General features: G+C 43.5%; 1 pseudogene; it reads right to left on the minus strand.

Annotated features, from left to right (window-relative positions):
* Positions 1–9615: 9615 nt before the first annotated feature.
* Positions 9616–10060, minus strand: LOC102143758 (large ribosomal subunit protein uL14-like; annotated as a pseudogene).
* Between the last annotated feature and the right edge of the window lie 3229 nt (positions 10061–13289).

Consider the following 13289-nt stretch of genomic DNA (forward strand, 5'->3'; position numbering starts at 1 on the left):
CTCAGATACTTGAGAGGCTGAGGCAGGAGAATGGTGTGAACCCAGGTTGCAGAGCTTGCAGTGAGCCAAGATCACGCCATTGCACTCCAGCCTGGGCGACAGAGGAAGACTCTGTCTCAAAAAACAAAAAAAAAAAAGAATGTTGTGGGGATTTTGGGGGGGTTTGTTTGGTTGTTTGTTTGTTTGTTTGTTTGTTTAGAGACAAGATCTTGCTGTGTTCCCCAGGCTGGACTCAAACGATCCTCCCACCTCAGCCTCCCAAAAAAATACTGCATCTTTCACATGAGAATTTCATCTCCTGCTTTTAAGAAACAGAATGAAGGTCACATTCTTTTTTCTTTCTTTTTTTTTTCTTTTTCTTTGAGACAGGGTCTTTTTCTCTGTCACTCATATTAGAGTGCAGTGGCACAATTATGGCTCACTGCAACCTTGACCTCCCCAGCTCAAGTGATCCTCCCACCTTAGCCTCCCAAGTTGCTGGGACTACAGGCACAAACCACCATGCCCGGATAATTTTGTTTTGTTTTGTTTTGTTTTGAGACAGAATCTTGATCTGTTGCCCAGGCTGGAGTGCAATGGCGCAATATCAGCTCACTGCAACCTCTGCCTCCCAGGTTCAAGCAATTCTCCTGCCTCAGCCTCCTGAGTAGCTGGGCTAATTTTTGTATTTTTAGTAGAGACAGGGTTTCACCATGTTGGCCAGGCTAGTCTTGAACTCCTGATCTCAAGTGATCGTCCTGCCTCAGCCTCCCAAAGTGCTGGGATTAAAGGCGTGAGCCACCGCACCCGGCCTTTTTTTTTTTTTTTTTTTTGTAGAGATAAGGTCTTGCCATGTGTTGCCCTGGCTGGTCTTGAACTCCTGAGTTCAAATGATCCTCCAGCCTTGACCTCCCAAAGTGCTTGGATTAATTACAGCCATGAGCCACCACACCCAGCCAGGGGTGTCATATTCTTAACCCCTTCAATATAAATAGACAACTCACAAAAGAAAAAATACCAATAACTAATAAACATAAAAGGAGAATCCATTTCTCAACAGTTTAGTAAAAAAAAAAAAAAAAAAAAAAAATTTGAGACGGGGTCTCACTCTGTTTCTGTTGCCCAGGCTGTAGTGCAGTGGTGTGATGATGGCTCACTGCAACCTCAGCCTCCCAGGTTCAGGTGACTCTCCCATGTGTCTCCTGGGTAGCTGGAACTACAGATGCACCCACCACACCTGGCTAATTTTTTGGATTTTTCATAGAGATGGGGTTTTACCATGTTGCCCAGGCTAATCTCAAACTCCTGGGCTCAAGCAGTCTGCTCACTTCAGCCTCAAAATGCCAAGATTACAGTGTGAGCCACTGACTCCAGCCCAAAAAATTTGTTTTACCTTTTATTTTTTATTTTTTTATAGAGATAGAGTCTCACTATGTTGCCCAGGCTGGTCTCAAACCCCTGGCTTCAAGCAATCTTTCCACTTCAGCCTCCCAAAGCACTGGCATTACAGGCATGAGCCACCACACCCAGCCAAGTCAAAAAATGTTTGCATTGAGAATATCACATATTGACAACAGATAGTTTCATGCTTTGCTCATGAAAGTATAAATTGGAAAAGCAATTTTTAAAATTTATTTATTATTATTTTATTTTTGAGACAAAGTCTCACTCTGACACCCAGGCTGGAGTGCAATGGTGTGATCTCAGCTCACTGCAACCTCCACCTTGCAGGTTCAAGCGATTCTCCTGCCTTAGCCGCCCAAGTAGCTGGGATTACAGGCATGGGCCACCACGCCCAGTTAATTTTTGTATTTTTAGTAGAGACAGGGATTCGTCATGTAGGCCAGGCTGGTCTTGAACACTTGACCTCAGGTGATCTGCCTGCCTCAGCCTCCAGAAGTGCTGGGATTACAGATGTGAGGCACTGCGCCCAGCCTGGAAAAGCAGTTTTAGAGAGCAATTTAGCAATGTCCTACTGAAAGGACAGGCAAGCCCCAAAATTGGGGCTTAGCCTGGGAGGGTTCTTGGCTTCACCCAGGAAAGAATTGAAGGATGAGCTGGTGGTGTTAAACAGCAACTTTTATTGAAGCAGCAGTGTACAGCAGCAGCAGAGGTACTGCAGTTGTGGAGCAGGGCTACCCCATAGGCAGTGTGCCCCGAATAGCAGTTCAGAGGTAGTTCATCGGTCACAGTTACACCCGCTTTTAATTACATGCAAATTAAGGGGGAGTTGGTGCAGAAATTTCTAGGAAAAGCATGGTAACTTCCAGGTCATTGAGTCATTGCTGTGGAAAGGGATGGTAACTTCTGAGTGTTGCCATGGCAATGGTAAACTGACACGGCACACTGGTGGGCATATCTTATGGAAAGCTGCTTCCACCCTGGCCCTGTTTAAGCTAGTCCTCAATTTGGTCTGGTATCCAAGCCCTTCCTCCAGAGTTGAGTCCCACCTCCTACTTCACTATCACAACTAAACTCCTATGTGCTTTATGGCCCAGCAATACTACCTCAGTATCTCTCCTACAGAAACCCTCACACATGTGCCTGAGACGATAGGTACAAGGGTGGACACTGCAGCATAGTTAGTAACAGCAAAAAACTGGAAGCAAGTTAAATGTTCACTAATACGGAAATGTTTAAATAATCCATAGTATATTCATAGTGTGGAATATTATACATCGGATTTTAAAATTAGCAAGGGCTAGCTGTTCAACACACACAGAAGCCGATATGACATTGACTTTTGAGAAAAGAACTTGACTGGCAAGGAGACAGGAGTCAATTCTCAAATCTCTCTCTCAAGCTGGGGTCTGGGGCAGGTTTTATGGGCAAAGGGGAACAATGGAGGATATAGGAAGATGAAATAAGGTGTGACCTGACTGGGTTCATGCAAAGAAGCAGTAGTCTGATGAGATCATGCAATGAGGTGATGTTGGGTCCTCGGCTTTTAGAAAAGTCCGTACTCCAACCAAACAGGGCAACCCTTGCTTTTTAATCTGGTCTCTGTTGCATGGTCCAAGCACTTAGATTCTGCCTGTGGTTGGCTTTTTCATTCCAGCTGGTTCTGAGGTCAGGACCTGGGCCTGCTTGATTCTTCTGGCCATACTCAGGTTAGGTGACTTGCAACCTGGGGGTCCTTAGGAGCTGAAAAACAACTCATCATTTTGTTACATTTATTGTTGACAAAGTTGAACCAGATTGTATAGTTCCAGGGTTACATATGGTTACATTGAAAGATCTTTAAGGCATACCGAGAAAGGCGAGATAGAAAATATAGTGTGCTACTTGTTAAGGGTGCAGGGTCTTTACTGCAAATTGTCAGGTTCTTGGCATTTTGAACAGAGAATTGGACAAAATGCACAGCAAAGCAAGAAAAGAATTAAGCAACGAAAGCAGAGATTTATTGGAAATGAAAGTACACTTCACAGGGTAGGAGTAGCTGGAGCAGTGACTCAAGGGCCCTGATTGCGGGATCTTCTGGGGTCCAAATACCCTCCAGAGGTTTTCCATAGGCCATTTGGTGGATACCTCATGCAAATAAAGTAGTGGCCAACGATCAGTCTGATTGGTTGCAAAAAGCAACCAATCAAAGGCTAAAGTGAAATTACAAAGTTACACTCCTATGCAAACATCTGATTGGTTGCACAAAGCAACCAATCAGAGGTACTTTCCATTTTCCATCTGCCAGGCCGAAAGTGGGGGGCAGGAGTGGTTTGCAAAGGGTTTGCCTTTGGTCCTTTTGATACTTAGGTGTTGAAAGTTGGGGTTTTCCTTTTTAGTTCTAGGAAGTCAGCATGAATTGGCCTTAGGTTCCCTGCCTCCAGACCCTATTTTGCCCCACTACTGTTTATATATTTAAAGCTTTTTTTTTTTTCATTTATATATTTACCTATTATTTTATTTTGTTTCTTTTTTTTTTTTTTGGTAGAGATGGTGGCATCTCACTACATTGCCCTGCTGGTCTCGAACTCCTGGCCTCGTGATCTTCCTGCCTTGGCCTCTCTAAAGTTTTAAAATAATAAAACTTCTATTTTTCTATGTACATATATTTATGTTATGTGAATATATGGTCTAGAAGGACAACTTCAAACTTTTATAAGAGATTACCTCTGGGGAGAGGAATGATCCAACATAGCTGGTAGCCTATATAATACCTTTGTGAGAACTTTTTAACGGTTACCTTTCTTCCAGACAATTTACTGCCATCTGCTGGAAAATTATCATTTAAAAATGTCAAATGTACTACCCTGTGAATAGTGACCCCTAGGGTTGCTCATGGCACAACTTGCACATAGTCTGTGGCCTTAGAGGATGTTCCTCGAGACTGAGATCAAGTTTTATTCTGAGGTCTATACAAAATAAGTCAATTTGACTACATGGATAAACACTAGCTTTCAATGTGTTAAAATTTATTTTGTAACATTTCTACATACAAAAGCAGCTAAGTTTTGGAGAGGTGAGTATCGTGGGTTAAATTGTGGGTTATGTCACTGGCAAAATCAGAGACTCACTACTTCCAAGTGCAGGGAGGATTGAGCAGCAGCAACTGGGTACTAAACAAGACAAGTTACCTCTCAGGTCCTTCCTTTCGAATAGCAGGAATGCAGTATATTCTTGCATAATAAAGTATTTCTCAGTACCGGGTGTCCGTTTTCTTCCCTTCATGTTTCAAATCAGGGAGGAAGAATTGGTAAAGTAGTTGCAGCAATTGCTTCTGGCAGTTTACAATATTTTTGAAATATTAAGCAATTCAAATTACCAATTTCTATATATGTGAGTTTAGACATAACACCAGTGAAATATGATACTGATTTTTATATTGTTAAAGCAAAGTAAACATGGCCTGAGAAGGACTCTGTACTTCTTTTTTTCTTTTTTTTTGAGACAGAGTTTTGCTCTTCTCACCCAGGCTGGAGTGCACTGGTGCGATCTCAGCTCACTACAACCTCCAACTCCCCGGTTCAAGCAATTTTCCTGCCCCAGCCTCCCGAGTAGCTGGGATTATAGGCACCTGCCACCACATCTGGCTAATTTTTGTATTTTTAGTAGAGACAGGTTTCACCATGTTGGCCAGGCTGGTCTCTAACTCCTGACCTCAGGTGATCTACCCACCTCGGCCTCCCAAAGTGCTGGGATTACAGGCGTGAGCCACCATGCTTGACCAGGACTCTAATTCTATATTTGAGTCCTTATGGACACACCATAACCTACCTTAATAGGTAGACAAGATTGAAAACCTAACTTAGCAGTATGCACCTGCAACAATATAGCTGAGTCTTGGCCAATCCCAGCACCTGTACTTTAACTACTCATCGCTGTTGAGTGTGCAAACTATGTTTAAATAAGGCAAATGCCAAGCTGTAACCAATTCAGCTGCTTCTGTACGTCACCTCCAATTTGTGTACATCACTTTCCTTTTTTGTCTATAAATTTGTTCTGACCACAAGGCATCCCTGGAGTCTCTGAATCTGCTGTGATTCTGGGGGCTGTGCAATTCGCAAATCATTCATTGCTCAATTAAACTCCTTTAAATTTAATTCAGCTGAAGTTTTTCTTTTAACAATGTTCAAATTGTGAATAATTTTATTTGTATGAAAATATAAGGGCAAAGGGAAAACTTCCTCTTCATCCTTAGAAAGTTCGCTGAAAAATCAACTCACAAAAAACAGATTAAGCCAGGTGTGGTGGCTCACACCTATCACGCTGGCACTTTGGGAGGCTGAGGTGGGAGGATCCCTTCAGGCCAGGAGTTCAAGGCCAGCTTGGGCAACATAGTGAGACCTCGTCTCTACAAGAAATTTTTAAAAATTTTCCCGGCTTGGTGGCACATGCCTTGGTCCCAGCTACTCAGGAGGCTGAAGCAGAAGAGCCCAGGAGTTTGAGGTTACAGTGAGCTATGACGATACCACTGCACACCAGCTTGGGCAACAAAGTGAAATCCCATCTCTTTTTTTATTATTGTTATTTTTATTTTTTCAGATCCCAGTGGGTCCGGAGTTGGTTCCTTCCAGTGGGTTCGTGGTCTCGCTGACTTCAAGAATGAAGCCAGAGGCTGGGCGTGGGGGCTCATGCCTATAATCTCCACACTTGGGGAGGCCGAGGCAGGCAGATCACCTGAGGTGGGGAGTTCGAGACCAGCCTGACCAAAATGGAGAAACCCCATCTCTACTAAAAATAAAAAATTAGCCAAGTGTGGTGCTGCATGCCTGTAATCCCAACTACTCGGGAAGGTAAGGCAGGATAATTGCATGAACCCAGGAGGCAGAAGTTGTGGTGAGCCGAGATCGTGCCATTGCACTCCAGTCTGGGCAACAAAAGTGAAACTCCGTCTCAAAAAACAAAAAAAAAGAATGAAGCCACGGACCTTCATGATGAGTATTACAGCTCTTAAAAATGGCAGGGACCCAAAGAGTGAGCCATAGCCAGGCTTATTACGAAGAGCGAAAGAACAAAGCTTCCACAGCATGGAAAGGGACCCAAGCAGGTTGCCACTGCTGGCTTGGGGGTGGGGAGTGGCCAGGTTTTGTTCCCTTATTGGCCCTGCCCATGTTCCATTTCTGTCCTATCAGAGTGCCCTTTTTTCAATCCTCCCCGTGATTGGCTACTTTTAGAATCCTGCTGATTGGTGCATTTTACAGAGTGCTGATTGGTGCGTTTTACAGCGCACTGATTGGTGCATTTTACAATCCTCTTGCTAGATACAGAGCACTGATGGGTGTGTTTTCTGATTGGTGCATTTTACAATCTCTCTTGCTAGCTACAGAGCACTGATTGGTGTGTTTTACAATCCTCTTGTAAGACAGAAAAGTTCAAGTTCCCACTAGACCCAGGAAGTCCAGCTGTCTTCACCTCTCACCAGCTCTTTTTTTTTTTTTTTTTTTGAGACGGAGTCTTGCTCTGTCGCCCAGGCTGGGGTGCAGTGGCCAGATCTCAGCTCACTGCAAGCTCCACCTCCCGGGTTTACGCCATTCTCCTGCCTCAGCCTCCTGAGTAGCTAGGACTACAGGCGCCCGCCACCTCGCCCGGCTAGTTTTTTGTATTTTTTAGTAGAGATGGGGTTTCACCGTGTTAGCCAGGATGGTCTCGATCTCCTGACCTCGTGATCCACCCATCTCGGCCTCCCAAAGTGCTGGGATTACAGGCTTGAGCCACCGTGCCCGGCCGACACCAGCTCTTAAAAAAAAAAAAAAAAAAGAGCAGAAATTGGAGTAAAGGCATGCAAATGTATTATTGTATGTACAGGTGAGAATCACAAAGTGATTGCCCAGTATCCCAATGGGGCCCAAATACTTATATAGCTTTTTTCTTCTTCTTCTTCTTTTTTTTTTTTGTTGAGACCGCATCTGGCTGTGTCACCCAGGCTGGAGGGCAGTGGCGTGATATCCGCAACCTCCATCTCCTGGGTTCAAACAATTATCCCTGGCTCAGCCTCCCAAGTAGCTGGGATTACAGGTGCCTGACACTACACTGGGCTAATTTTTGTATTTTTAGTAGAGACGGGGTTTTGCCATATTGGCCAGGCTGCTCTCAAACTTCTGACCTCAGGTGATCTACCCGCCTGGGCATCCCAAAGTGCTGGGATTACAGGCATGAGCCACCTCGCCCAGCCTTGTATAGCCTTATTTTTAGAAGGGAATGAGGAGATGGAAAAGTGTGGGCTATTTTAGGGGGCTAGTAAATGATTTTTAGGAACACTCAATGGGCATGAAGAACATACAATGACCTAGGACAAAGTCTGTTGGGTCCACAGGGCAAAAAATGGTTTGTGACAAAAGGCTGTCTGGGTTTGTTGAGAGACTTTAGTCTTTCTTCCTGTGATAAGAGTTCAGTTAATGAAAAATCAGGGACGGACCAGAGGTCATTGTTTTCTTCTTTGGCAGATCTGAACTCTAGTCAGACAAAGGAATTTTAGAGAACAACTTCATCCTGCCTTTGGAAGGGATAGAGGATTGAGAGACTGTGGCAGGGGGAGGAAGCAGTGGGGTGGGGAACAATTGTTCTCCTTGGTTGGTCCTTCAGATCTTCATGTAGATAGGGGAAAAGTCTCTTCTAGCATCTGTTGATCTCTACAGGACTTTAATTCAAAATATTCATTATACCAAGGAGCCACATTTGGAGATGAAGTTTTCTGTGCACTCAAAAATATTAAGTAACCAGGCCTGGTGGCTCACACTTGTAATCCCAGCACTTTGGAAGGCCAATGCAGGAAGATCACTTGATCCCAGATGTTCGAGATCAACCTGAGCAACATAGTAAGACTCCATCTCCACAAAAATTAAAAACATTAGCTGCGCATGGTGGCATACGCCTGCAGTCCCAGCTACTTGGGAGGCTGAGGTGGGAGGCTCACTAGAGCCCAGGAGGTTGAGGCTGCAGTGAGTTGTGATTGTGCCACTGCACTCCAACCCAGGTGACAGAACAAGACTGCTCAAAAAATTAAAAAAATAATATTTCATTACGTTTTTAAAACATCAGCCAGGTGTGGTGGCTCAAGCCTATAATCCCAGTACTTTGTTGCACTCCAGCCTGGGTGACAGAGTGAGACTCTGTCTCAAAAAATAATAATAATAACAACAAATAAATAAATAAATAAATAATTTCTTTTCTTTTCTTTTTTCTTTTTTTTTTTTTTGAGATAAAGTTTCACTCTTGTTACCGAGGCTGGAGTGCAATGGCGCCATCTTGGCTCACTGTAACCTCCGCCTCTGGGTTCAAGCGATTCTCCCACCTCAGCCTCCCGAGTGGCTGGGATTACAGGCGCCCGCCACCATGCCCGGCTAATTTTTTGTATTTTTAGTAAAGACAGGGTTTCACCATGTCGGCCAGTCTGGTCTCGAAATACCGACCTCAGGTGATCCTCCTGCCTTGGCCTTCCAAAGTGCTGGGATTACAGGCGTGAGCCACTGTGCCTGTCCCTAAATAATTTATTTTTAATATTTTATGTTTAGGCTGGGCACGGTGTTTCGTGGGCACGCGCCTGTAGTTCCAGCTACTCGGGAGGCTGAGACAGGAGAATCGCTTGAACCTGGGAGGCGGAGGTTGCAATGAGCCAGGATCTCACCACTGCACTCCAACCTGGGCTACAAGAGCAAAACCTCCTCTCAAAAAAAAAAAAAAAAAAAACAAAGAAAGAAAGAAAAAAGAAATCTGGTGGGGCGTGGTGGCTCACTCCTTTAATCCTAGCACTTTGGGAGACCGAGGCTGGTGGATCACCTGAGGTAAGGAGTTCAAGACCAGCCTGGCTAACATGATGAAACCCCGTCTCTACAAAAATACAAAAATTAGCCGGCATGATGGCGGGTGCCTGTAATCCCAGATACTCGGGAGGCTGAGGCAGGAGAATTGCTTGAATCCAGGAGGCAGAGGTTGCAGTGAGCAGAGATCACACCACTGCCCTCCAGCCTAGGCAACAGAGCAAGACTCCATCTCACAAAAAAAAAAAAAAAAAGAAGAAGAAAAGAAAAGTCTATTAAATAAGATTTATTTTTGCTTTTTAATTTTTTCTCAAGAAACACACCTCTGCCTTCATGTTTTAATTAAATTTATTTATTTATTTGTTTATTTATTTTTGAGGGGGCAGAGGACAAATACTTGTTAATGGGTTTTAAGATTTTTTTTTACAACTATAACAGATAATCATGCAATGCTGCCAGTATTGAACCCAATCCGGGGCCACAAGTCTGCACACTCCTTTGCTACTGGTCCTGTAATGGCAGAACCTTTCATTTCGTCTTTATTTTTTATTATGACCCCTGCATTATCTTCAAAATAAAGAAACACTCCATCTTTTCTCCATATGACTTTCATTGTCAAATGACCGCTGCTGGATGTACCTTTTTTCTGAGCTCTGGTTTGTCTTTCTTGACTGTGGCCATCCCCATGTCACCCACACTGGCAGGGAAGTCTGTTCATCCGTCCCTGATCCTCTTCCCGGAGATGATATACGGATTTTTGGCTCCTGTGTTCTCAGCACCATTGAGCAGGGATCCTACCAGAAGACCCGGGGAAATCTAGAATTTCACACCAGAGGACTCACTTTATCCTCGCTTCGACATCTTGAACGCCAGAAAGAAGGAAAAAGGCAATTGACTTATCTTTTTTTAGAAACAGGGTCTTGCTCTGTCTCCCAGGCTGGAGTGCAGTAGCTCAAACACAGTTCACTGCAGCCTTCACCTCCTGGGCTCAAGCAATCTTTCCACCTCAGCCTCTTGAATAGCTGGGACCATAGACATGCACCACCACGCCTAAGTTAATTTTCTTTTTTTGTAGAGATGAAGGTATTGCCATGTTGCCAGGCTGGTCTCAAACTCCTGGGCTCATGCAATCATCCCACTTCGACCTCCCGAAGCACTGGGATTACAGGTGTGAGCCTCCATGCTCAACCTAGCATTTTAATTTTGATAGGTGATATTGAATGTGTTAGAAGATGAATAACTTGGATAACGCATATGGAACTTTTGATTAAAATATATTCAAATTTTGTTCATTTGACTTTAGCTACATCTTGTTTTTAATACTTTAGATATTTACTGTTGATAGAAGACAAATTATGTCAAAATCTTGATAACAAAATTAATGATTTAGACAAAATAAAATTAAGAAAAATAACTTTAGGCCGGGCGCGGTGGCTCAAGCCTGTAATCCCAGCACTTTGGGAGGCCGAGACGGGCAGATCACAAGGTCAGGAGATCGAGACCATCCTGGCTAACACGGCGAAACCCCGTCTCTACTAAAAACACAAAAAATTAGCCGGGCGAGGTGGCGGCGCCTGTGGTCCCAGCTACTCGGGAGGCTGAGGCAGGAGAATGGCGGGAACCCGGGAGGCGGAGCTTGCAGTGAGCTGAGATCTGGCCACTGCACTCCAGCCTGGGCGATGAGCGAGACTCCGTCTCAAAAAAAAAAAAAAAAAAAAAAAAAAAGAAAATAACTTTATGGAATAAATATATAATAATTTTGAATTACGAATGAGTTTATCACTCTTGTAAAAACACCAGTCCATCAACAGAACACCCAGACATGCCCAATAATAAAGAAACTCTGTAATCTTTGATATTTTTCCAAACATAAAAACACGAGTATGAATATATTTTTCAATTTTGACATTGTGAAGCTAGATCTGTCAAAGTAGGGGAATAGAATATATTTAACTTCACAGTTTGTCAGTTTGATTTATATCTTGTAAATATTTAGTCATTTGAAATACAACTCTCAGCCGGGTGTGGTGGCTCACGCCTGTAATCCAGCACTTTGGGAGGCCGAGGTGGGTGGACCACCTGAGGTCAGGAGTTCGAGACCAGCCTGGCCAACATGGTGAAACTCTGTCTCTACTAAAAATATACAAAATTAGCTGGGCGTGGTGATGGGCGCCTGTAATCCCAGCTACTTGGGAGGCTGAGGCAGGAAATTGCTTGAACCTGGGTGGTGGAGGTTGCAGTGAGCCGAGAGCACCCCACTGCATTCCAGCCTGGGTGACAGAGCAAGACTCCATCTCAAAAAAAAAAGAAATACAACTCTCATGCCAGGTGTAGTGGCTCATACCTATAATCCCAGCACTTGGGGAGGCCGAGGCAGGTGGGTCACTTGAGACCCGGAGTTCGAGACCAGCCTCACCAACATGGCAAAACCCCATCTCTATGAAAAATCAAAAAATTAGCCCAGCGTGGCGGCATGTGCCTAAAGTCTCAGCTACTCACGAGGCTCAGGCAGGAGAATCACTTGAACCCGGGAGGCAGAGGTTGCAGCGAGCCAAGATCGTGCCACTGCACTCCAGCCTGGGCGACAGAATGAGACTCCATCTCAAAAAAAAGAAAAAGAAAAAGAAATGCATCTCCATTTTACATTTGGCCCAGGACCTATAAATATTAGGGGCACATTTATGAATATATACATATATATTTTTTAATATCACATGATAAATATCATTTCAAGATACATCATAGATCTAAATATGAAAGGTAAAACTATCTTTTAGTTGAGAAATTAGAATGCTGTTTGCTGAATATAGGCAAAAAGTTTTTTAAACGGCATAAAAAGCATTAAACATCAGGAAAATCTGATAAATTGGACTACATTAAAAGTAAGTAGTTCTGTTCATCAGGACACATTAAGAGAGTGAAAAAATTAAGAGTGGGAGAAATATTTTCAATATATACATCTGACAAGCTACTTGTATCTAGAACACATAAACAACTCCTTAAAATCAATTGTTTTAAAAAGCCAGAAAACTCAATAGAAAAATGAGCCAAGCCTTGAATTTCCCATAAGATATCCAAATAAATAAGAAATATATAAACATATAAAATAATATTCAATTTTGTTAGTTATCAGTGAAATATACAGTAAAACCACTGACACAGCTGGGCACTGTGGCTCACACCTGTAATCTCAGCACTTTGGGACACTGAAGCAAGATTACTTAAGCCCAGGATTTTGAGACCAGCCTGGCCAACATGAAGAGACACCCTCTCTACAAAAAAGTTTTAAAATTAGCTGGGCATGGTGGTGCACACCTATGATCCCAGCTACTCAAGAAGCTGACGTGGGAGGATTGCTTGAGCCCAGGAAGCCAAGGCAGCAGTGAGCTGTATTCACACCACTGCACTCCAGCCACGATGACAGAGAAGAAACTGTCTCAAGAAACAAAAAACAAACAAAAAACACTGACCAGAATAAAACTAGTAATACTAAATTTTGCTGAGGATGTGGAGCAACTAGAACTCTCATAATTCACTTTTGGGTTTTTTGTTTGTTTGTTTTGTTTTTGAGACAGAGTTTCACTCTTTCTGCCCAGGCTGGAGTGCAGTGGCATGATCTCGGCTCACTGCAACCTCCACCTCCCAGGTTCAAGCAATTCTCCTGTCTCAGCTTCCTGAGTAGCTGGGATTACAGCCACCTGCCACTACACCTGGCTAATTAGTTGTATTTTTAGTAGAGATGGGGTTTCATCACGTTGACCAGGCTAGTCTTGAAGTTGACTAGGCTAGTCTTGAACTCCTGACCTCAGGTGAGCCACCTGCCTCGGCCTCCCAAAGTGCTGGAATTACAGGTATGAGCCACCGCACCCAGTCTCATAATTCATTTTGGAAAATCATTTGGTATTATTTATTATGGACACATCCCCTATGGACCAGTGAATGCACTTCTGGATGTATAACCAGGAGAAATGCACCTGCACGCATATATTTCTAAATAGCATATATAAGAATGTTCCTAGCAACAATATGCATAATATCCCCAAACTATCAGTGACGCAAATGACCATCAACATCAGGAGAGATAAGTAAATTATGGAATATTCACACAACACTAGG

This window comes from Macaca fascicularis, chromosome 3, assembly GCF_037993035.2.
Source record: "Macaca fascicularis isolate 582-1 chromosome 3, T2T-MFA8v1.1".
Classification (NCBI taxonomy): domain Eukaryota; kingdom Metazoa; phylum Chordata; class Mammalia; order Primates; family Cercopithecidae; genus Macaca; species Macaca fascicularis.